Source organism: Dipodomys spectabilis, unplaced genomic scaffold (genome assembly GCF_019054845.1).
Source record: "Dipodomys spectabilis isolate Male_0828 unplaced genomic scaffold, ASM1905484v1 ptg000157l, whole genome shotgun sequence".
NCBI lineage: Eukaryota > Metazoa > Chordata > Mammalia > Rodentia > Heteromyidae > Dipodomys > Dipodomys spectabilis.
The window spans coordinates 22,296,348-22,321,441 of record NW_024870834.1 but is presented as its reverse complement, the minus strand read 5'-3'; the positions used below and the strand labels follow the sequence as shown (position 1 = coordinate 22,321,441).

Here is a 25,094-nt window from a genome sequence, read left to right as displayed (position 1 = left end):
ATGTATTTTCTTTGAATAAAAAACAGCATTCATAGAAAATGTTTTGTGACTGTGGTTAGAACTTAGCTATCTGAAAATGAGTAGTGGGAGGACTGTAGAAAGTCTAAATAGCCAGTCTGGCTGTTTTAGGTCAGGGTTTCTTCACCTTGGGATTATTTCATGTTGGGTTGAATAGTTCTGTGTTGATAGGAGGTGAAGGGGTTGCCTTGTACATTATAGCATACTTAGCTGCATCCCTGGCTTTCTCTGATTGTGACATTCAGAAATGTCTCCAGACATTCTAAGATGTTCCACTGGGATATAGACTTGCCCTTGTTGAAAACCTCTGCTTTGGAAAGGCAGATCCTCTACGTGGGTGGTGGACTGACTACTGTGTCAGTATCACCTCCTAGGGTGGCTTTTTATAAATTCCTGGGATTCTCCCAATACTTCTAAACAAATTATTGGGGTAGCCTCGAAAAGTCGATCTCCATAGAGATTGAATAGTCAGTTTTAAGGCATTGTTTAGCTTGAATTTAAGTGTGTTGAACTGCATATACATTACAAATTACATAGGGTTTTAGATTAAGATTCCATTTGTAGTGATTATCATTTTTCATAATTTACTTACTCATAGTAAATGAGCTACAGTTGTATATTTTCTAGTATTTGATAACTATTACACAAAAGTTTGCAATCACTTTAATTTGTTTTGAGAGATTACCTCAAGTTGGATTCAAAAGCAATATTTACTTCATATTTTGAGATAGAATAAAGTGGATTTGCCACCAAGTCCTGTTGTGGGTAAGAAATGTCAATCAGACCCTCAATCTTAGAAGACCTGCTCACTTTCAGCAGAATATTAATTCATAAAATGTATGTCCTATATATTTTTCTCCTACTGGCTTTTCCTCTTTTGCAGCTTTTCTGCTGACAGGCACAGTAGAAAAGTGTAAGATATGAAATGCTTGTGTAGTTTTATTCATTGATTACTAGACTCAGAATTGCCATCTTTACAGATAAAATAGTTCAGATATTTTCCTGGCTGCTTAATTAATAAGAATGTTTTCTGTTCCATAGTTATGTTTCCATGGTAACTTCATTAAAATATGTTTATTTTAAATTATGTGAATTCAAACCTCATACTATTTTCTAAGTGAGAGCCTTGCTGACTTTGATGCACTGATATTTAGCTGGAATAGCAAGCTTACTCTGAATAATGAGAGGATATTCTCCTCTGTGGCACTTCCTGGTATGTGTATTGCTATTGCTCTTGGAGCTAGGTGTACTTGGTTACTTTTAAGTAGAAAGTTCTAACCTAGGTTTATATATTTTAGTGGGTACTTCTCAAACATTTTAATCAGCTATGAAAAGGTACTCTCTTATTGAGAAAATTAACAGCTTAACTAAAATTGAAAGGTCTTTCTTTTTTTCTACAGGCCAAAAAATACTGTAAATATGTTTAACTTTTAAATTCAGATGAAACAAGTGGCTTGGGTTGCACAGGTTTCGGGTTTTATTACTTTGTACTTAACCTTGATCTTAGCCAGGTGCTGAAACAAAGGTGTTGGGAGTTTTCTTATCTGCTGCTTTGTCAGAAGAAAATTGCCTAAGGAGTCAGCTCTTCTGCAGTAACTGCATCCTATGAAAAAGATGGTCAAGCCTGTCTGAGCATCTCACCTCCACAAACCTTTATACGGAGCTCATGGCTTTCTTTTGATGCCTGCTGGGTAATTGGAGCACTGCTTTTAAAGTGGTTTTCTATTTCTGACCTCCTTAAATTTCAGTAAGAGAAATTGGGGAAGGGTTATTTCTGAAAATGTTTTCAAAGTACGTTAGGACAACTTTCTGGGATGCATTTATTTGACTATTCCTAGCATTCTTTTTTAAGAGGTGGAGCCAAGAAAGATGTTTTATTTTTGTAATTTTTAGCCATTTGAGAAACACATGAAAAATATTAGCAAGACAACTTAAAAACCGTCTTTGAGAATGTACCATCTTTGGAACATCATGAAATGCTTAATGATGAAGTAGGAATGCTCCCTGATGGGAGCTGCCACTGTGCTACCAAGAGGAAAGTATTTTCAGTTCCATGGTGGGTCGAAACTATTTGTTAAAAAAAGTTGCATTGTACTGAATATGTACAGACTTACATTCCCTAAATAACACTATATAGTACTATTTACATTAGTATTTACATTATATTTGATATGGGAAGCAAACTACAAATTATCTGAAGTTACACCAGAAGATATGTATAGATTACATGCAAACATTATGTTATATAAGGGACTAGAGCTTCTCTGGAGTGTTTTTTTTTTTTTTTTTAGTCGGTCATAGGGCATGAATTCTGGGCCTGGGTGCTGTTCTTTAGCTCTTCAGCTCAAGATGAGCGCTCTACCACTTGAACTACAGCACCACTTTCAGTTTTCTGGTGGTTAATTGGAGTCTCATGGACATTCCTTGCCCGGGTTGGCTTTGAACTGCTGTCCTCAGATCTCAGCCTCCTGGGTAGCTAGGATTACAGGTGTGAGCCATTGGTGCCTGGCCTTTTTTTTTTTTTTTTCCTTCTCAATCTGTGAGGAATTCTTCCATAGATACCAAAGGATTAGTATACATGTGATTGAGCGTCCTCAGTCTCTTCTTCAAGATTCACTTACCCCTCCCTTCTTTTTGTGTTCGGTGCTGGAACTGGGGCTTGAACTCAGGGCCTTGCACTTTCACTTGGCTTTTTCCGCTGAAGACTGGCACTCTGCCACTTGAACCACAGCTCTGTTGATCCCTCCTTTCTACTGATGCACCCTGCTTCTTTTCACTATTCTAAGGAAGTGTGTCTTCTTAGTACATGGGAGAAAAGCTGTCCACATCCAGTAAAGATTCCTGTTAAATGTCCAGTGACACCCAGTCACCTGTGGGTCATGCCTGAAATCTTAGCTGCTCAGGAGGTTGAGATCTGAGAATAGCAGTTGGAAGCCAGCCTGGGTAGAAATGTCCATGAAAATCTTATCTCCAGTTATCCACCAAAAAACTGTAAGTGGAGATGTGCCTCAACTGGTATAGCACTATCCTTGAGCAGAAAAGCTCAGGGACAACATGTAGGCCCTGAGTATCAGGACCAGCTCTCCCCCTCCCCCAAATTTATTTTAGAGACTTATTTTTGTTTAACCTACTGTCCACTGTCTTTATCATTGGACTTTTTTTTTTGTGTGTGTGTGTGGTTAATTGGAGACAAGAGTTTCAAAGCTAACTTCAGACCACAATATTGGATCTCAGTCTCCTGAGTAGATAGGATCATAGGTATAAGCCCCTGGTTCCTGGCTTAGTGTTTGAATATTTTAACCCCCAAAAGAAAGTAACTCCCACATTCACCTTGAGAAATCTTGTTAGAATTCTTTTAGCAACTAATCCTAAAGTAAAGTTTAACAGTTGGCACTTAGGGCACCAAAAAGAGACAACCTAAGATAAATACTTTTATGTTAAGGTCAAATCTACTCTTTTTTTAAGTAGATTTGATTGAAAATGTTTACTGTTATGGAATTACTAAATGTGAATACTAACAAAGGGACGATTATAAAGGCTACTTTTTATGGTTGTCTGTAAATAATTTGAGTTAAATTTTGGCACATCCTGAGGCCACTTCAGAATTTTTTTTATTCGGTTGGCCGTGGGGCCTGAACTGTGGGCCTGGGAGCTGTCCCTCAGCTCTTCAGCTCAAGGCTAGTGCTCTACCACTTGAGCCACAATGCCGCTTCTGCTTTTTTGCTTATGTGGTGCTGAGGAATCGAACCCAGGGCCTCATGCATGCAAGGCAAGCATTCTACCACTGAGCCACCTTCCTAGCCCCAGAATTTTTTTATTAAGCTTATTTTTTATTCAAAGCCCTTTTATTCTTGCAAAAAAAAAAGATATGAAATCCTCTGGCTTGGCAAATGTTTTTAGAAAGCCTATAGAACTTTCATATTCTCCTTCACATTTACTAATGTCTTTTCACCCTTTCCCTCAATTAGGGACAACTTACACTGAACTCTTCTTTTTATGTTCTCTAGAGTATAAGAAGAGAGAACAGCTTTCCATATCATGTAGCTGATTGCCTCTTTTAAACTTAGGTTCTGCTGACAAAGAATATACTTGGAAATGGAGGTTCAGATTAAATTGTCTCTGGAGGATTGTCTTATTTCTTAATACCTTGTCATATTTTTTTGGAGGCAGGGTCTCTGTGATTCTTTGTAATAATGTTATCATGTAGTTTATGATGTTATGTTTCCCACTTTTTGATTGTTTAATGAATTTCAGATTTCTTAATTGGAGTAGACTTGAGCAATAATCTCAAGTTAAAACAGAAAACAGGTGCTGGGAAGGTGACTCAGTGGTAGGGTGCTTGCCTTGCATGCATGAGGCCCTGGGTTCGATTCCTCAGCACCACATAAGCAAAAAGAAAAAAGCCAGAAGTGGCGTTGTGGCTCAAGTGGTAGAGCGCTAGCCTTGAGCTGAAGAGCTGAGGGACAGCGCCCAGGCCCAGAGTTCAGGCCCCATGACCGGACACCCCCCCCCCCCCCCAAAAAAAAATAAAAAAAATAAAACAGAAAACAGAGAAACGAGCAGATGTAGGTAGAACAGATCAGTGTGTGAATTGTGCAGGCTCAAATCCTGCAACCACCTTAAAAAGTTGGGTGGGCAAAAGAATTTCTGAAGACCTGCCTTACCTGGGGGACTAGAGATGAAGCTGTGAGGCTGAGGGAAAGAGAACGTTCCCAGTTCTTCAGACAAATTTCTTAAGGGACTGGGAAACTCTTAGTGACAGCAGTTGTGTTTTAAAATATAGACCTTATTTTAGTGTTGGTCAATCCTTAAATATATTTTAAGTATAAAAGGAGTTGTTAATCTGGGCACTGGTGGCACCTGCCTATATCATGGTTCAAAGCCAACCCAGGCAGGAAAGTCTGTGAGACTTACCTTCAATTAACCACCCCAAAACTTGAAGTAGAGTTATGAGTCAAAGTGGTAAAGCACTGTCTTTAAGCAGAAAAGCTCAGGGACAGCATCCAGGCCCTGAGTTGAAGCCTCATGATCAAAAATAAAAGGAAGTTGTAAAGATCTTTACTGATATTTAAGTGCCTTAAATCAAAACTTATATATGAAAAGTCAAGGTTATATGATGAGTGAAGTCTTATCTGTGGAAAAGTCTGATATGCCACATTACAGAGTTTTTTTTGCTCTTTTGAGAAAGCCTTTATTTTGTTCTTTTGGAGAGGAATTTTAAAGCAGGACTGAGTTAGAGATGAGTGTTTTGGATTTGAAAAAAGTTACTGCTCACATCTGTCCTAAATGTGTCAAGGTCTCTGGTGAGTAGATGATAAAGAACACATGAGCATCGTGGGTGAGCAGCCTTTCACATGTAAGCCTTTCAGAGTGTAACATGTTTCCTGAACCACTACTGCTTGTCCTAGCCCATGACCACCTCTGTTTTGTGCCCATACTACTAGCATCCTTAATAGCAGTGGTGCTCAAGAGGAGCATTTAGTAAGCTCTGTAATGGATGCATTAAGGATGAAGAAGAAATGGACTTCTTTTTCAAGGGAATCCTTTTTAAAAAAAGTCTATATCTTAATTCAGCAGCTGGCCCTTTTCTGTTACTGACAGCTGTTTTTTTCTCTCCCTCACAGTTAGCTGGAAAATAAATGGTTTGAGAAATTAACTAAGTAACATTTGATGAGTACCTCAAATTTATATAGCCTTTGTGGGCAGGGTAGAAAGTGAGGTTGTTATCAGATTGAAATGTTTTCCTTGTCAGGAGATTTTGATTACTAATTTAATCTTCTTACTAGTTTTAGATCTGTTTTAGTTTGTATTTCATCAGCACTGAATCTTAGTTATTCATGTTCCTAGGAATTTGTCCTTTTGTTGGCATACAATTGTCATTTCTAAGATCTTTTATTTCTGTACAATCAGTATTTCCACTCTCATTTCTGATTTTAGCAGTGTGAGTTTTCTCTCTTTTTTTTTGTTGCCTATCCAGCTAAACATTTGTTGATCATTTTTTCAAATGAACTTTTGGTTTCATTGATTTTTCTCTATTCTTCTATTCCCTATTTTGTTTATCTTTGCTTTAATTGTTACTGTTTTCTTCCATCTACTAGCTGAGTTTTCCTTCTTTTCTCAGTTTTATTTGTTAATTTTAGTTTTTTGATTTTTGTAACAAACCTAAGGCTTGAAATCAGGGCCTGGTTGTTATCCCTGAGCTTTTTTTTGCTAAAAACTAGTGCTCTACCACTTGTGCCACTTCCTGCTTTTTCTATAATTAATTGCAGATAAGAGCTGGCTTTCCTGCACTGTTGGCTTCAAACCACCATCCTTAGATCTCAGCATCCTGAGTAGCTAGGATTATGGACATGTGTCACTGGTGCCTGGCCCTTGTAACTTTTTTTTTTTTGTCCGGTCGTGGGGCCTGAACTCTGGGCCTGGGCACTGTCCCTCAGCTCTTCAGCTCAAGGCTAGCGCTCTACCACTTGAGCCACAGCGCCACTTCTGGCTTTTTTCTTATGTGGTGCTGAGGAATCGAACCCAGGGCCTCAGGCATGCAAGGCAAGCGCTCTACCACTGAGCTACCTTCCCAGTCCCCTTGTAACTTTTTATGTCCCTTGAATTACGATCTTCTTTTGTGTTCAGTTGATTTGTGTGTGTGTGTGTGTGTGTGTGTGTGTGTGTGTGTGTGTGTGTGTGTGTGTGTATCTATCTATTTAAAATTTGCATTTCTTCATACACACACACTTAGCTATTTCCTTTGTGGTTACTATGGAAATCACATTTAAAAACCTAAACCTAAAGTTATAGCACCCTAATTTGAATTTATACCTGCTTAACTGCAATAACATACAGAAACTACACTCTTACAAGTTCTGGCCCCATCCCTTACAGTGTTGCTGTCACAACATTATATCTGTATACATTTACTCAAAAATATACTCATATGAACTAATCAGAGGCTAGTGCATTTGTCTCTGAAATCATATAGAAAGCAAAATGTAGAGTTATAACAATAGCTTTCAGACTAATAACTTAAAATATATTAATCTTATAGAAATCTTAAAAAATCGAAAAGTACAGTTATGGACTGTTAGTAGTGTCAGCTTTTAGAGTTGCCTTTGCATTTCCTTTTATTGAGATCTTCATTTCTACATGTAGCTTCAAGTTGGTGTCTAGTGGCCTTCCTTTTTACTCTGTAGGACTGCCTCAGAAAGCAGGTGTAATAGTAGCAGATTTCCTCAGCTTTTGTTTTTCTGAGACTATCTTAACTCTTTCTTTTGAAGGACAGTTCTGCTAGATATGAGAGTCTTAGTTGACAGCTTACTTTTACCTTTGTTTATAATTACATACATGTCTTCCACCAAATTGGAGGGACATTCATCCCTTCTCTTTACTCCTTTTTTACCCTTTCCCATTTTCATTCTCCTTTATTTTCTTTTTTCTTGTTTTTGGTGGTGCTGTGGTTTGAACTCAGGGTCTTTTGGTTGTTAGGTAGGTACTCTATAATTGAGCCATGCCTCAGCACATTTTGCTTTAATTATTATTCAGATAAATAAAGTAGAGATTGTAGACCAAACAACTAAACTGGAGACTATAAAGTCTCCAGTTTTCACCTCCCACATAACTAATGATAGATGTATTACTTCTGTGCTCAGTTTATTGGTTGGAGATGGGGGTCTCCCTAAGTTTTGCCTTGGCTGGCCTTGAATTGTAATCCAATACTTCCTAAGTAGCTGGGATTACAAGCATAAATTATGAACCTAAAACTCCTAATATTCTCTGTTTCTTCCTTTTTTTGCTAGGACTCCCACAGTATGTGTATTGAGTCACTGGATGGTGACCCAGAGAGTAGGTTTCCTACTCTTGATTCACTCTTCTTTCCTCTTTTGAAAGACTTCTCTTAGACTTGAAAATTTCCATTTTCCTTTCTCCAAGTTTATTCATTCTTTTGCTTCTTCAAAACTGTCTTTTAATGCTCTGGTGAAATTTTTTCATTTCCATTGTTTTTCTTCTCAGAGTCTCTTTAGGGTTTCTTTCTTTTTTTTTTTTTTTTGGTCTGGTCGTGGGTGCTGTCCCTCAGCTCTTCAGCTCAAGGCAAGCGCTCTACCACTGAGCCACCTTCCCAGCCCTCTCCTTAGGATTTCTGTCTTATTGTTTGTGTTTTCATTTTGTTCTCACAGCATTTCTTGACTTTTTTTCCTTTCTGTTTGTTTGTTTGTTTTTTAGGCCCAAGATTGGGACTCAAACTTGGTACCTGCCGCTTTCACCCATGGCTCTGTCAACTGAGCCATGCCCTCTTGCTTTTTTAAAAAAATACCTTCTTCTTTTAGCATCTTTAACAGTTTGTATATAATCTTTGTCTAGAAAATCTGCTATCAACCCAGATGCCCATTAGTAGATGAATGGATCAAGAAAATGTGGTATATATACACAGTGGAATTCTATGCCTCCATCACAAAGAATGACATTGCTCCATTTGTTAGGAAATAGAAAGGCTTGGAAAAAATTATATTAAGTGAAGTAAGCCAAGCCCAAAGAAACATAGGTCCCATGGTTTCCCTTATTTGCAATAACTAGTATATGTCTGAGACAAGCAGAAACAGTCAGATAAGTTGATGTTAGGTGAAATGAACCCCAAGATAAGGATTCAAATGTTTTTTTCTTTTTTGCTATTGTTTCTAACATATTTATAAGATGATTTCTTTGTTGCTTTGTATGTCCCTCCCCCACGGTATAACCCCTGTTTTCACTGTATTTGATGTTGGTATAATTTGTGGAGGGGAGGGAAAAAACAAATTATTTAAATAGGGATACAGGTGGACCCATTGCAACAATGAGATGTACAAGACGTTATGTCAAAAAACGAGCTTTACAACTTTGGCGGGGGGGGGGGGGGGGCGGGGGTGGTGGTGGTGGAGGGGTGGGAAAGTGGGGGTGGGTGGGAGATGTGGGGAGGTGTTGGAAGGTGGGAGATGGAAAGGGACGGGAAGGGGAAACAAAGGAGGAGGTAACAATGCTTGATAAGAAATGTACTCATTACCTTGCCCATGTAATTGTAACTCCTCTGTGTGGTATTTTCACAATAAAAACGAAAAAGAAAATCTGCTATCACTGTTTGTATTTTGCTTTTGTTTTTGTTAGTTTTGGGGCTGAGGTTTTTGCTTAAGGATGATACTCTATCACTTGAGCACAGTTCCACTTCTGGCTTTTTGGTAGTTACTTGGAGATAAGAGTCTATGGACTTACTCATGTATTGTAACCCTTCTGTACACTAAAAACATAAAAAATAAAAAACATACAAAAATAAAAAAAGAGTCTATGGACAAAGACTTTCCTGTCTGAGCTGGTTTTGCACTGTGATCCTCAGAGCTCAGCCTCCTCAATAGCTTGGATTGTAGGTCTGATTTACCAGCACCAAGCCATCAGGTGTTTTTCAGGGAATGTTTTTTGTTGACTTTTTTGTGACTTAGAGAACTGATAACACATGGTAACTCTGGAAATCAGATTCTCTCCTTTACTCAGGATTTTTATTATTATTATTATTATGGGCTATTTCTGTGCCAAGAGTTAGATTTTTTGCCCTTTCCCTTGATGTATATGATCACTTTCCAATTTTCCTTACATGTGCAGTTGCTTTTGAATTGCCAATCTTTTTTGGGGGGGAGGATGTGGGAGGAGATGTTGGAGGGCAGTGCTGAGATTGAATCTAGAGGCTTTGTGGTTGTTAGCCAAATGTCCTCCCAGTTAGTTAACCAAATGTCCTGTTTGTATCTTCTGATTCTTAAAAGAGGAAAAGAGAAAAAGGGGGTGGGGTGAGTGTGATATCTTTTTATATCTTGTCAGTTCACATCAGCAGAGGATAGAATGGCTGCAATAAGGGGAGTTGATGCAGCAGTGTCATCTGTACCTGTGTGATCAGAAGCAGCAAAAAATACTCAGGGCACAAATCATAACATAGATCCTACCTACCCTGGCTCCTGTAGGACCTGTGTGTAATTCTCTACCCTTGGCTGCCTGTGAGAGATGGGCAGCTGCTGCAGTAGCATAAGGTGATAGTGATCAGAATTGGTTGTTTTCAGTAGTTCCTCTTGCAAGGACTGTAGATAGTACCCTTGGCCATGGCTCTGTGCACATGGAGGTGTAGGGCATGTGATTCTCTGTGCACTTGTCAGGCCAAGTGTTTACGAGGTCATCTGTAGATATGTTTCTAGATATGAACTTATTTAGAAGCAGAGTATTCTGCAAATAAGTGATTACTAGCCAAGTATTATAGTGACCATTGGGCCTTTGTTGTTGTATATAGCAACAAATTACAGTATAAAATAACAGTTCATTATAATTTGTACATTGAAAGTTGTACTGGGTGAGGACTGTCTGAAGTGCTTCTGAGGCTTGAGAGGCCTCTTCACTGAAGGTTGATCTGTGTTCTAGTGGCTGAGGAATTTACTGTGTGCCCAGCACAGCACCTCCCTCATTATGGATACCACAGGCTGAAGAATTCATGTTGGAATGAGAGCTCTTGCTGGGACAGGAAGAGAGACAGCACTTCTTGGGGTCTTAAAGGACTCTTGGTCACAAAATGTCTTCTTTCTTTTCAGTGTGGCTGGTATGATGAGGAAGATGTCTTTATTTTCTCAAGATAAGGAAACAATGTGGTACTTGAAAAAAATATGTTATGTCTAAAACCTCTGATATTGAAAATCATCAGTCTTCATATGCCACTTCTTTCTTACATGAGTGATCTTGACAGTTCCTCTTATTTCTCAAACTGCTCTAGCTGAAAACCTTATCTGTATTCTGAGCCTTGCTCTGTTCATTTATCAAATAGGCCCGTGTGCCAGGTGCATGGTGATGGGAGCCCTAGGTACCAGTGCAGTGTCTCATAGGAAGCAAGGTGTCAGCTGAGCAGGACCCAGAGGTAAAAATATGGTACAACATGTTGTTTCTCCTGTTTGTCCTATCTGAGTAAAGGATCTTCTTCTGTTCCTTGAGAAACCGAAGAGGCAGTATCACCCAGGTTGTTTCCTTGCCTACCATTTCCCTCTCCTCTGTAACTGTCAGTCCCTTTCTGTACTTTGAAACATGTTCCAGTTCATTTCCTCAGGAAGGCAGATTCTGGCTCATCTTTACAGATGGATATTATTTCATTTCCTATTTAACTCTAGTATATCTTTGATTGTGGAAATTTTATCTAACTTGTAGATTTTCTGAAAAACACTTTATTCTCATATTATTTACAAAGGATCTGTGTCATAAAGTGCTGGTTCTTTAGGGAAAAAGAAATGTAGAACAAAGCTCTGTTTGTTCACAACCCAATGTCATCTGTGTGTTTTGGAAGGGAAAATTTGAATTTATAGAAATTATTAAATACATAGTATGTTTTTAGCCTGTTAATTCCTATTCACAGATCTCTAGCCTGCTTTTCAAGCAGTCACCTCCAAGTCAGCGGCCCATTTGTAAGGATTTTGTTAAATAAGTTAGAACTCTCCACTGGTGATTCATGTGACTTTGCATGTGGGTGAACATTCTTGCCACTTCTCATGGTAGGCAATGTGGGAAACAAAAATAACAAGTGGCAAAACTTTCAGAAGACATTACTTGTGTACTAATGATCCCTGTAAAATTTCACCTGGAAACTAACTGAATGAATACCACCCTAACTGTGAATGAACAATTGAGTTTGTGTTTTATTAAATAGCATATATATTTTTCGTCAACATATTTACTTAAATAAGTTATTTTTCTTCTCATTTGGGAACTGCTGTATGATTGGTAATTAAATTGGTAATTAAATACCTTCCTTCTCCCCCCCCTCCTTATCTTCCTTCTTCCCCCCCCCCCCCGTGACTTCTATGGGTATGGGAAATAAATGTGACAGGCAGTTGCTTCTTTTTTTTTTTTTTTAATTTTATTTTATTGTAAAGCTACTATACAGAGGGTTACAGTTACATGAGTGAGGTAATGAGTACACTTCCTCTTGAACATTGTTACCCCCTCCATTGTTTTCCCCCTACCATCCCCTCCCTCCTTCCCTTCCCCGAGGTTCTTTTTTTTTTTGATTGTGATTAAATGATTACATAATTTCAAAGTCACAAGTTCATTCTAACTTCCCTGGAGCAAATTGTCTACCACAGTCTGTAATATATAACACTGTTCACATGTTATATACCATGTTTGTGATCAGCAGCATGGGGATATTTAGTAGTGGTTCAACCAGATGAGCGGGAGTTCTTTGTTTCTTAAGTCCTGTTAGTTTTGTCGTATCACCTAACCTTTTGGATTTAGCATCCACTTATCAGAGAGACCATGTACCGTTTGTCTCTTCGTTCTTGGCTTACCTCGCTCAACATGATTCCTTCTAGCTCCATCCATTTCCCTGCAAATGCCATTATTTTGTCATTTCTAATGGCTGCATAATATTCCATTGTGTATAGATACCACAATTTTTGGATCCATTCATCTGTGGTGGGGCATCTAGGTTGTTTCCATATCCTAGCAATTGCGAACAGTGCTGCAATAAACATGGAGGTACACGTGTCCTTGTATATTGGTTCCTGTTGTTCAGGGTAGATGCCTAGAAGTGGTATGACTGGGTCGTAAGGGAGGTCAATCTTTAGCTTTCTAAGGACCCTCCAGACTGCTTTCCAAAGTGGTTGTATAAGTGTACATTCCCACCAGCAGTATAATAGGGTTCCTCTTTCTCCACATCCCCTCCAGCATTTGTCGTTGGCTGATTTGTGGATGTGGGACATTCTGACTGGGGTAAGGTGGTATCTCAGGGTTGTCTTTATTTGCATTTCCTTCACCACCAGGGATGATGAACATTTCCTCATGTGTTTCTTTGCCATTTTTATTTCTTCATTTGAGAAGTCCCTCTTTAGTTCCCTTGCCCATTTAGTAATTGGTTTGTTAGGTTTGGGAGGGATTAGTTTCTTGAGTTCCCTGTATATACAGGATGTTAACCCCTTGTCTGATATATTGCTGGTAAATATTTTTTCCCAATTAGTTGGTTGTCTTTCTAGCTTAGTTGCGATAGATTTAGCTGTGCAGAAGCTTTTTATTTTAAGGTAGTCCCATTTGTCGAGTCTCTCTCCAACTTGTTGTGACCCTGGGACTCTGTTCAGGAAGTTCCTTCCTGTGCCTATTAGTTCAAGTGTCTCTCCTACTCTGTCCTGCAGTAGTTTCAAAGATTCAGGTTTAATGTTAAGGTCTTTAATCCATTTTGAGTTGATGTTGGTGCATGGTGATAGGCTGGGGTCAACTTTTAGTTTTCTGCATGTGGCTGCCCAGTTTTCCCAGCACCAGCGGTTGAAGAGGCTGTGTTTCTTCCATTGTATGTCTTTGGCTCCTTTGTCGAATATCAGCTGGCTGTAGGCCTGTGGATTTATATCTGGATCTTCTATTCTGTTCCATTGGTCTTCGGGTCTGTTTTTGTGCCAGTACCATGCTGTCTTTGTTATTATAGCTCTGTAGTAGAGTTTGAAGTTCGGCATGGATAGCCCTCCCATATTGTCTTTATCCCCTAGAATTGTTTTGGCTATTCTAGATCTTTTGTTGTTCCATATAAATTTTTGGACTGTTTTCTGTATTTCAGTGATGTACGTCATTGGGATTTTAATAGGAATTGCATTGAATTTGTATATTAGTTTTGGAAGTATCACCATCTTTACTATATTAAGTCGGCCTATCCAGGAGCATGGGAGGTCTTTCCATTTCCTAGTGTCTTCTGCAATTTCTTTCTTTAACTTTTTATAGTTCTCATTAAATAGTTCTTTTACATCTTTGGTTAGGTTAATTCCTAAATATTTTATTTTTTGGGAGGTTATTGTGAATGGGGTTGCTCCCTTTATTTCCCTCTCTTCCTTTACGTTATCAGTGTATAGGAAGGCAACTGATTTTTGTGGGTTTATTTTGTATCCTGCTATTTTGCCGAAGTGACTTATGATTTCTAAAAGTTTGGGGATGGAGTTTTTGGGATCGTGGAGGTATAGTATCATGTCATCTGCAAAAAGGGATAGTTTAACTTCTTCTTTCCCTATGCGGATCCCTTTAATGTCTTTTTCTTGCCTTATTGCCCTGGCTAAGGGTTCTAGGACTATGTTGAAGAGGAGTGGAGACAGTGGGCATCCTTGCCTTGTTCCTGTTTTTAGGAGGATTGGTTGTAGCTTTTCCCCATTAAGTATAATATTGGCTATTGGTCTGTCATAAATGGCTTTTATTGTTTTTAGAAATGTTCCTTCTATTCCTATTTTCTCCAGAGCTTTTAGCATGAATGAATGTTGAATTTTATCAAAGGCCTTTTCTGCATCTGTGGCGATAATCATGTGATTCTTGACCTTGGCTCTGTTGATATGCTGGATTACATTTATTGACTTACGTATGTTAAACCATCCCTGTGTCTCTGGGATGAAGCCTACCTGATCATAGTGTATTATATTTTTTATGTGTTTCTGGATTCTGTTAGCTAGAATCTTGTTAAGGATCTTTGCATCTGTGTTCATCAAGGAAATTGGCCTGTAATTCTCCTTTTTGGTTGGGTCTTTGCCTGGTTTGGGGATGAGTGTGATATTGGCTTCGTAGAATGAGTTTGGGATAGCTCCCTCCTTCTCTGTTTCTCTGAAGAGCTTGAGGAGTATGGGTATTAGTTCTTCTTTAAAGGTCTTATAGAATTCTGCTGTGAATCCATCTGGTCCTGGGCTTTTTTTTTGTTGGAAGACTTTTGATAGCTTCCTGTATCTCATTATAGGATATTGGCTTATTTAATTGGTTAACTTCTTCTTTGCTCAGTGTGGGTAACTTGTATTTCTCTAAAAATGCATCCATTTCCACCAGATTTTCTTCCTTTAGAGAGTATAGCTTTTGAAAGTAGTCTGTTAGAATTGTTTGGATATCTTGGGTACGTGTTGTGATGTTTCCTGTGGCATCCCTAATCCTATTAATATGGGTTTCCTCTCTTCTTTTTTAGGCAGTTGCTTCTTGATATTCACCAATGCATGTATTGTAGCATGTATCTTTATGAAAGGAATGTAAGATCTGACATTTTGATGTAGAGAAAGAGGTATGATGGAATTTTAGGCCTGGGAACAAATGAGTTGTTATTCATTTTACAGATGAGAAGTGAATATTCACAGAAAGCAGGGGATGGTGCTAAGTTCATCCTATGTTGTGGTGTGGAAGATGAGACCCAGAGCTCTGAGTTCTGGAGATAGGGAACTCTTGATGTTTTAGGGAGAAACTCTGTAGCATTTCTTTACACCGCCCCCCTGTTTTTTTTTTAACAGTCTTGGGGATTGAACTCTGGGCCTGGGCAGTGTCCCTGAGCTTCTTTTGCTCAAGGCCAGCAGTCTACCACTTGAGCCACAGTGCCACTTCCAGCCTTTTTTGTGTATGTGGTACTGAGGAATTGACCCCAGGGCTTCATGCATTCAAGACAAGCACTCTATCACTAAGCCACATCCCCAGCCCTCTTTACCCATTTAAGGGACTCAAGAATATTTCAAAAATTAGACCCTCTTTTGTCCTTTAGACATGTAGAAGATTAGAGTATCATTGCAGGTTGAAGCTAAAATCTTGTTTCTACATGTTTTTCTCAAACTGGGTTCCTATGGCCACTTTGACTCATTAGCTAATGATTTAAACTGAGCCATGCCTCCAACCCCTAAGGGTTGGTTATTTCTTCATTGTAATGTATGTATGTATGTATGTATGTATGTTTTTGTTTCTACATGTTTTAAAGCCTGAGTTTTTCCTGAGAACATAACATAGGAAAGCAAAATTTTGTCAAACCTGAAGTTTTATCAATTTTTCTCCTACAGAATTAGGATTTTTTTTTTTGGGTGCTGTTCATGGGGCCTGAACTCTGGGCTTGGGCACTGTCCCTCAACTCTTTTGGCTCAAGGCAAGCACTCTACCACTGAGCCATCTTCCCAGCCCAGAATAAGGAATTTTTTTTCCTAAAAAATTACTTTATTGTATCTATAGAAAATATTCTTGAAAATCGAAGCCAAATTTCATAGTGTTTACCTCTTTAAATGTTGACTTTCAATAATTATTAATTATACTTGTGCTTTAAAAGCTATATTTTATCTGTTGTATTCTACAGCCTCTAGGATGGAGCAAAATGTTTAGCATGTTACGGTGTAGTATAATTAACGTGCCAGATTTCATATCTATATCTTCAGTGATAATTACTTCTCTCTCTCTCTCTGCTCTTGGCTTCTTTTCTCCTCCATGTCATTATGACTAAGGACCAAGGCATATCTTTAGAAAAAATATTTGGTACTGTATTTGGAACACAGGATTTCTCACTCAAGTATTGAGTACCTGGCCTGGAGCATATTAATTTTTGGCTTTTGTATTTGACAGCTGATCTATGAAGTCTATGAATTCTTCTAGGTGAGATACGTACAGTAAGGGAAGGATTTTTTAATTTTTGTATTGTTATTATTTTAACTTGTACAAGAGAGTTACCACTCAAGTCAGTTTGTCAATACAATTCAAATTGATCAATGTCACCCCTTTCATTAATCTTCCTCATCCCTTCTAACCCTTTTTCTCCCCTCAGCTTCCTTAATTTTGTAGGAAATGTATTGAGTTTTATGATTGTTCCCCCAAGGATTTTTAGAAGTGAGGAAGTACAATATAGCTTATTTATGGTTCTCATTAGCAGTCATAAAAGAATGTGGATACCATGGATGAAGTGAGTTTAGCCATAAAATAATTACCTTTTAAAATGAAGTTTATGCTTGTTTTAAATAGCTAATCTATGTCCACAGAATAATATTCTGAGATTGTGCTTTTAAGCCAAGCTATATAGATACTGTTAGGAATTTATCTGCTAGTATCCCTTTGATTTTAGAGTCTTATTTTTTTTTAAAATTTGACACAAATGGTAGCATACTATACTGTGCTTTCCTTCAGGTTAAGGTTGTCCTTTCTTATTCCTTCACTCTCTTAGTGATGGGCTGTAAGTCGTTTCTCATATTTAGATATTATTAACAACATGACAGTAGCTGCTAGTTTGGATATGGACAGTTGATGTGCTAGAAGCTTGATGGCCAGTTTATGTGGTGGTCATTTAAGAGGTGGGGCTTTACGCAAGGCACGTTTGCCATGGACATACTATCCTCAGATAGTATGCTGGTCTTGTAAAGCGAGTTAGTTCTCATGAAGATCTGTTACATGATCAAGCCTGGCCTCTGGATCTCTACCTGCATGATATGAGATTGCTGTTTCCTTCTCAAGCATCCTCCCATCATGATGCAATTTGCTAAGTCATGCTTAAGCTAGAAAGCTTTTTACCAGAAGCTGAACTGATGGGCCACCCAATTTTGGAATAGCAGCATACAAATTTTTTTTCCTGCATCTATTCTGCTGTCTCGGACATTTTGTTACAGCAGAAAATGGCTGAAGATAGTGGAATCCTTGGGATGGTTTTTTTTTCTTTGTTTTGGTGCTGTTCCTGGGACTTGAACTCAGAGCCTGGGTATTGTCCCTGAGCTTTTTCATTCAAGGCTAGCACTCTACCACTTGAGCCACAGCTCGACTTTAAGCTTTTATGGTGCTTAATTGGCGATACGAGTTTCACAGACTTTTCTGTTTGGATTGGCTTTGAACTACTTCTATCAGATCTCAGCCTCATTTGTAACTGAGATTACAGAGGTGAGCCACTGGTTCCCAGATCCTTGAACTTTCAAGTATATATAGGGGAAACTTTGGTTTAAAGAATATATGTCTTCCTGTCTTTATGTATTGTGGATGCTCTTCAGTTACTTTTTTTAAAAAGATAAGTTTTATAGATGTATGTTGTCATCTGCAATATATCCCTTCTTCCCCCCTTGCCACTAGTGTGGGATTTAACTTTTGTACATGTGTGCCATCTTATTTTGCTTGAGACCCCTCTCTTCTCTCTCCCTTCTTTCCTCTCCTCTCTCCTCCCCTCTTCCCTGCCTTCCTCCCTCCCTTCCTCCTTTCCTCCTTTCTTCTCCCCTTCTCCATCCTTCCCTTTCTTTTTTCTTCCTCTTTCTGCACCAGGGTTTGAATTCAAGGCCTTGTACTTGCTATGGTAGCACTGTACCACTTGATCTATGTCCCCCACACCCAGACATTTGTATTTTATTCATTTTCATATTGGGTCTTGTTCCCCACCTCCTCCCCCTCTAGCTCTGGACTGTAGTCCTCCTACCCATACCTCCCTCATATCACATGCTATGATATCTATTTTTTTTTTGAGATGGGTCTTGCTCACATTGCTCATCTTGGCCATGAACTATAATTCTCTGAATATCTGGGAGTATAGCCCTGAAATTTCATATGTGACTGTGGACTCTCATTGTGATTTTTCTGTACATTTGTCTTGACATAGATGGAGGTGAATATACTGACATGTGCTTCAGAGCAATTTCTTTTGTATGAATTTATTCTTGTGTTCTTTTCCCCATCTGTCTATTTAAATAAGCTGTTGAATTGAGCAAAGCTACTATTTTCAATACTAGATTTGTATTTTGTTGTTTATGCTAACTTTAGTCATATATAATTATTTTCAAATTTTAAATTTTTACATTACTGTTTTTGGATTTTGTGTTCCACTTAGAAAGTTTGTAAGTTCTCCAAGATTATGTACAGTGTCTTCTACTTGCTTTTAATACTTGTGTGGATTCTTGGTATACATTTAAATATTTCACTCAGTTTGGGTTTTATTCTGTTGTAAATTGGTTCCCTATTATTTTTTCTACTTGGCTACATGATTATGTTATCACCATTTGTTGGATGATTTACCTTTGCAACACTAACTTTAAATGTCAAATTTCATCTTATTTTGAATTCCTGAAATATTTTAGTTATTTGGTATATCTATTTCATGGCCTATTATGAACCAGTTTCATACCTTTTTAATTATTACAGATTTATAACACTTTTGCTATGGGGCACGTGTTAAGTCTTGTCTCTTTCATTAATCTTCCTTTGCATAATTACCCTAATTATAATGGCTCATTTATTTTCTCTTGTGAACTTAGCTGCTGCATTTCCAAAAGAATATCATGTTGGTATTACTGAGATTGTAGTAAATTTACATATTAATTTAGATTTTTTGAAAGCATTAGTTCCCTAGACAATTGTGGATTTTTTTTTTTTTTTACAACTCAACTATTTCTTATGGTAGTTTTTTAAAAATCTATTTTAAAAAAGATTTTATTACTGAGTAGAATAGAGGTCAGATACTTATAATTTCCCCTTCTTACCACAACAAGCTTTCCTGTTTATATATTTCTTTTCATTTATTCTACATTTCTGGTGGTACTGACTCATATTTTAGAATCTTTTATTCCTATACATTCTATAATTAGCAGAGTACCATGAGTACAGCTGGTAAAAGTTTGAAGTTCTCATTCATACTGCTATGGAATTCTCAAGGTAGGTAATTTAGGAATATCTCTCTTAAAATTTAAAATGTGCACTGGCATACACTATTATTCTTTAGCTAGATTACTGTACATCCAGCCTAAGCATGTGCGTCTTACTAATGAGCATAGCCTCCATGGGTGGTGACTTCACTACTGCCTTTTGTGTTACCTCCTGTCACCCTTATTATCCCCTTTCCTTTTAGCCATTGAACTGTTAGAGAAATGTGAAGCTTGCAGAATTGGTTCATAGGTCATGCTAGGAAGTTCTAATTTAATTGTCTACTTTTTTAGTTGGAAAAATAGTATCTCAAATACAGCATTTTTTTTTTTCTGGTCCTGGATCTTGAACTCAGGGCTTGGGCACTGTCTCTGAGCTATTTGTGCTCAAGGCTAGTGTTCTACCACATGAGACAGTACCACTTCTGTTTTTTCTTTTGAGTAGTTTATTGGAGATAAGAGTCTCGTGGAGACTTCTCTGTCCAGGCTGGCTTTGAACCTAGATCCTCAAATCTCAGCTTCCTGAGTAACTAGAGTTACAGGCGTGAGTCACTTGCACCCGGTTTCAAATATAGTAATTCTTTAGATAACCAGATTGGATAGATTTCACCCCCTCCCTCCCTTTCCCTCTCTACCCCCTCCTTTTTCCCTTTTCTCTCCCTCTCTCCCTCAAATTTCTTAAATTATCACCTATATTTCTGTAATTCTGACAACTCCCTCTTGCCCTGTGGAAAGTCAACTGAAATGTCCTTGAGAAATGTGATGGGAACTGAAATGGTCCTGGTTCCCTGATGTCCTCTGATTATCATGGATCTCATATTCTTCAACCATATCTTGACAATCTCAGTTTCTACTCTAGGAGATTCCTTCATTTGGTAAGTAGTCATGCTTGGTGGTAAGAAGGATATGGCTGCTTTAGTACAAGTAGACTTGAGCAAAAATCATATTAGAAAACAGAAATTTGTTTTTTGCAGACTCCTTGGAAAGAATCTCCTTTGTCTCAGTATCACCAAAGGGAGGAAAGGGAACCATCTGGTAATGTGGGAATTGGAAAGCCAGGAGCAGAGTTGGAATATTTAAGCCACTAAGTAACTATCCAGTTGGTGCCTGGGGTTTTGGGCCTTGATCTCATGCGCTTCTGCTACAGCTTATACACCTCCCTCTTGGACAAGTTGGAAAACTGTGGGCTGGTTACTATGGGAATTGATGGGTGCTGCTGGCAGAGGGAGAAGGAAAGTTCTTGGAATATGGCCCAGAAACCCTCCTTTTTTTTTTTTTCCTGCCTCTGGCTTCCCTGCCTGCTGTTCTTGGATTTGATTAACTAACTTGATGTTAGCTTAAGGACTGCCTTTCCCCAGAGCTCTCTGGGATCCCAGGGAGGGTTGGGCAGTCCTCACCAGGAAGACTTCATGAGGACTAGGGTGGAACAAAGGGTCACTAATGTGACCCCCTGAAACTGTGTTAGCAGTGTGTGCAGGCATCAGTGGGCTCAGTTACTTCTTGTAGCTTCTGTTACTCTTGTAGCTGTTAGGAATGTGTTGTCAACAAGAGGGAAAGTCAGTGGTTAATTCTAGAGTTGTGATCTTTCTTCTTCATCACCACTCCATACAAAGATGAGTGAAGCATTCAACTTTTATTCTACATTTACAGATTCTGAGGTATTGGGGATAAAAAATAGGTTTTCTAATGAGTTGATATCCTGTTGGGCAGCAGGAAGGTCAAAATTTATTTTGTAAGTCAAATGTCATTGGTTTAATTAATCTGATCAGTAACTTAAAACCCTCCACCCTACTGGATGCTAGCTTATTTTTATAACTAATCATGACTATGGAATGTTAAACATTGTTTTTTCTTTATAACAAAAATATTTGGCTGGAGGGGAAAAGAATATTAAAGTATCATGGACATTACAATGCTTGATCAGAGAGAAAGAGGTTTTGCCTCCTTACACTTTTAGCTCATTTCTTTTTCTGTTATTTTCTGATTTTCTTAATGAAATATTTTTCAGGTCAGAATTTGTTTTCTTTTAACTAAGAGATTTTGTTGATTACATGCCTAGATGTGAGAAAGCTGACTGGATTTACCAGAACCTTGACTGAATCACTTGTCAAAGCAACCATAAGATTTTGAATTTCTGGGCTGGGAAGGTGGCTCAGCGTTTGCCTTGCATGCATGAGGCCCTGGGTTCGATTCCGCAGCTCCACATAAGCAGGAAAAAAAAAAAAGCCAGAAGTGGCACTGTGGCTCAAGTGGTAGAGTGCTAGCCTTGAGGTGAAGAGCTGAGGGACAGTGCCCAGGCCCAGAGTTCAGGCCCATGACTGGACTCCCCCCTCCAAAACCAAAAGATTTTGAATGTCCTTGTGGTTGGGTTATTTATTTATTTACCAATTAATAGGTTTATTTATTATTTAATTAATTGTGGTATCTTCATGCTCTCACTTGGCTTTTTTTGTTTATGGCTGGTTCTGCTCTACATTTGAGCCACATCTTTAGTCTACCATTTCTACTGATTAATTAGAGATATGTTCTGTCACACTTTTTTGCCCAGTATGACTTTGAACCTTGATCTCTCAGAGCTTAGCCTTATGAGTAGTTGGGATTACAGGCTAGGCCATGGGTGCTTGTCAATATTTATTTTTGGAAGCTTGTCATTCCCTTTTAGTTCATGTTAGTTCTGTTTTATGTGAAGGGGAAAAGGAGAAGCATTGGAAAGAAAGACCAGTGGCACACAGGTCTCATTCCCCTAGAATTTCTAATCTTGTTGTAGAAGGAAGATGATAGAAAAATGAAAATGTATACAGTGTATGGTCAATTATGCTAGAGATGAGCTACCTGTGATGGTAGCTCAGAGGTTAGATGACCTCCCCAGGTCTGCAGAGAAGGTAGCTGCCACTGAGGAGGTTGTAGGCAAAGGCAATGCAGTTTAGTGCCTAGTAGGTGATTTGAATTCACAGCCATTATTTTTTATATTGAATTTTAAAGACTGCAGCATTTTAGCAAGTATTTTCTTTGTTTTTCAGCTTCAGAATCTCAAAATGTCTTTGGGTTTTATTTTTGTGTTTCACATTCTTTTCAAGTGTGTTTATTACCTAGGGAGACTGTTCTTGGACTGCAGAGGTGCCACTGGAGGAGCTCCTGATGGAGAAAACTAGAGATACCCTGAGTGAGGAGAACATAGGGTACCTTGGAGCCCAGGGAGAGACAAGTCACCAACCACTCTGGGGGATGGATGTGGGCATGCAGAGGCCTACAGCATGTTGGAGTCAGTTTGTTATTTAGGTTTGGAGATAAGATGCAGCACCTGTGAGCCAACTGATAGAAAGTGAGGTTTGTGGTGTTTCAGTTCTTTTTAAAGTCCAGATCTTTGTTAGGATTGGCAGTAAATGTTGCTCGGTGCTTTCAGATCCTGCAAAGCAATTGTTATGAACATATTGTTCATGTTGAAATTTGTGAGAGAAGGTTCATGATCAGGGCCTGACTAACACAGTTGTGTTGAAAATTGAATGATGTTTATTTCCAAAGCTCATGCTTGTTCCACATGAACCCATTGTATGAAAATTCAGCAGAAGGGCATTTGGAATGCTAAAGAGATAGCCCTTGAATTGGGCAGATTACCGTGGTGTCTGGGAAATTTTATACAGATTGAGAATATAAGAGAAAACACATGGAAAAGCTAAACTGAGCTGCATGCCCAGATGGGTGAGGATAGTTCAGTTTACCTGTAGTGATGAATGTGTGAAGGGGTCGAGCAGGAAGTGAAGTGGAAAGCTTTGATCGGAAACTGAGCTTGGAGGGCTCAGTTAAAGAATCAGGGGGACTGAGTACCCGTGGCTCACAGCTGTAGTTCTAACTGCTCAGGTGGCTGAGATCTGAGGATTATGGTCCAGAGTCAGCTCAGACAGAAAAAAAAAAGCTGAGCAAGAGCATGCAGCCCTGTGATCATGTCCCAGTGCCAGCATTTCTTCCCACCCTTCTCCCCTCCACCCCCCAAAATATTGGGACCATTTGTTTTTGAGATACCGTTGATAGTTTTGGAGAAGGTAAAAATGTCTTGTATGATTTCTGAAACTGAAATTGTTTTTAAACTCTTTAAAAGATATGGCTGAGGAAAGTTAAGATGATGTAAAAGCATCTCAGTTTTGCCATCTAGGAAAGATCATTAAACCTAGTTCGTTTTATGTGTTTGTTTTAATTCTGATTTTCTGTTTTCAGAATCTTGTCAGTGAGGTGGGTTTGTGCCTATGAAATAAGCGGAGACATAATACTGCCACAAATATATTTGAATAGGAAGACATCTTTCTTTGCTTACACAGCTAAGTATGTTGCAGATGGAGGTGATTTATGAGTCTATTTCTAATCCAAGTCATACATGGAGTGTCTTTCCCATGGAGCATAAGACTAGCCAGAACATTTTGCTGAGACTCCACAGGGCTTTCCCTGAGTTGTCTTCCTTAGTCCCAGCAAAGAGCCAGATCTGGCTAGACTTCTGATGACCTTTGTCCTTGATATACTGCCCAGAAGTTCCCAGAGTATGCTTTTTGGACCTTGAGCCATCTAGATTATTTATAAAAATAGGGCTATTTGACTGCTATTGGGAGAGAATTTTCTTTTGTGCTTTATAATAATAAAGTTTCCATTTAGCATTAATGTGAGGAGAAAATGTGTTCAAAATTAGTTGGGACTGATTTTCAAGCACATTTTTTTAGATGAATCTAGAGGTGGTAGGACACTGTCTTATCAGACTGTAATCACGTCCTGCATTTGTCTTGTTCTTCGTGTTCTATCCATGATTGGGGATAGTGTTTGGGATATTAAGTGCTGTTGAATGTACATTGAATGAATCTGCCATGTCATAGCTATTGTAGTTTACTGAAAAACTGGTTACATTGAAAATGAAGACTCTTTTCTTCCAGTTTGATATTTTTTAGTTCATGGTAAAGGATTTAAAAGGTTTTTTTGATAGGTTGCTTTAGAATGTTAATGATACTCTATAATTCATTTTAGATAAAATAACCAAACAGAAGAGAAGTAAAAATATAAAACCTCTTGGGCTAATTAAAAAAAATTCAAAGAATGTAGTATTAACATTCTCTTCCTTTTGCTTTATGAAGGGTCAGGATTCTAAATTAACATATCTCCTTTCTCGCCAAGATTTCATTTACTTGACTCAAAGCCCAGAGCATAGATGGAAGTACAGTAAGGTTTGCCAGAGCATGAAACAGTAATGAGATTTTACCTCCTCCCCATCCCTAACAATTTGGAAATTTTCTAATTCTAGTAATTAATGACAAAAGTTGTTATTTTGTTATCATTTAATAAAGAAGCAGTTGAAAAAAATGGATAATTTTTGGGTAAATATTAAGTATTTTTTTCCTAACAGGTAAATAGGAACATTTGAGGAAAAACAGGTAATTTGAGGAAAAATAGTAGTTTCTACCTAAAACCCTAGGTGAGCCTAGATAGGAGGATCATGGTTCCATGCTAGTCTGGGCAAAAAGTTAGTGAGGTGTCATCTCAACAAGCCAGCATGGTAGTATGCTTCTGTAATTCCAACTTTGGAGGCAGAGATACACAGTTCAAGGGCAGCCTCGGGTAAAAAGCCAGACCCCATCTGAAGAACAACTAAACTAGAAAAGGGCTGGGGCATGGCTCAAGTGGAAGAGTATCTAGCAAGTGCAAGGTCCTGAAGTT

General features: G+C 38.4%; 1 protein-coding gene across 3 annotated transcripts in view; it reads left to right on the top strand.

Moving 5' to 3' along the window:
* Sipa1l1 (signal induced proliferation associated 1 like 1) overlaps positions 1-25,094 on the top strand; it is a 335,149-nt gene that overhangs the window by 59,804 nt on the left and 250,251 nt on the right. The window contains exon 1 of one of the 3 annotated variants that reach the window (XM_042692742.1): positions 1,673-1,709. The exons of the other annotated variants lie outside the window; for them this stretch is intronic. The gene's annotated coding sequence lies outside the window, so the exon portion shown is untranslated. Of the gene's footprint in view, positions 1-1,672; positions 1,710-25,094 lie in introns of those variants that run through there. 3 annotated transcript variants of the gene reach the window in all.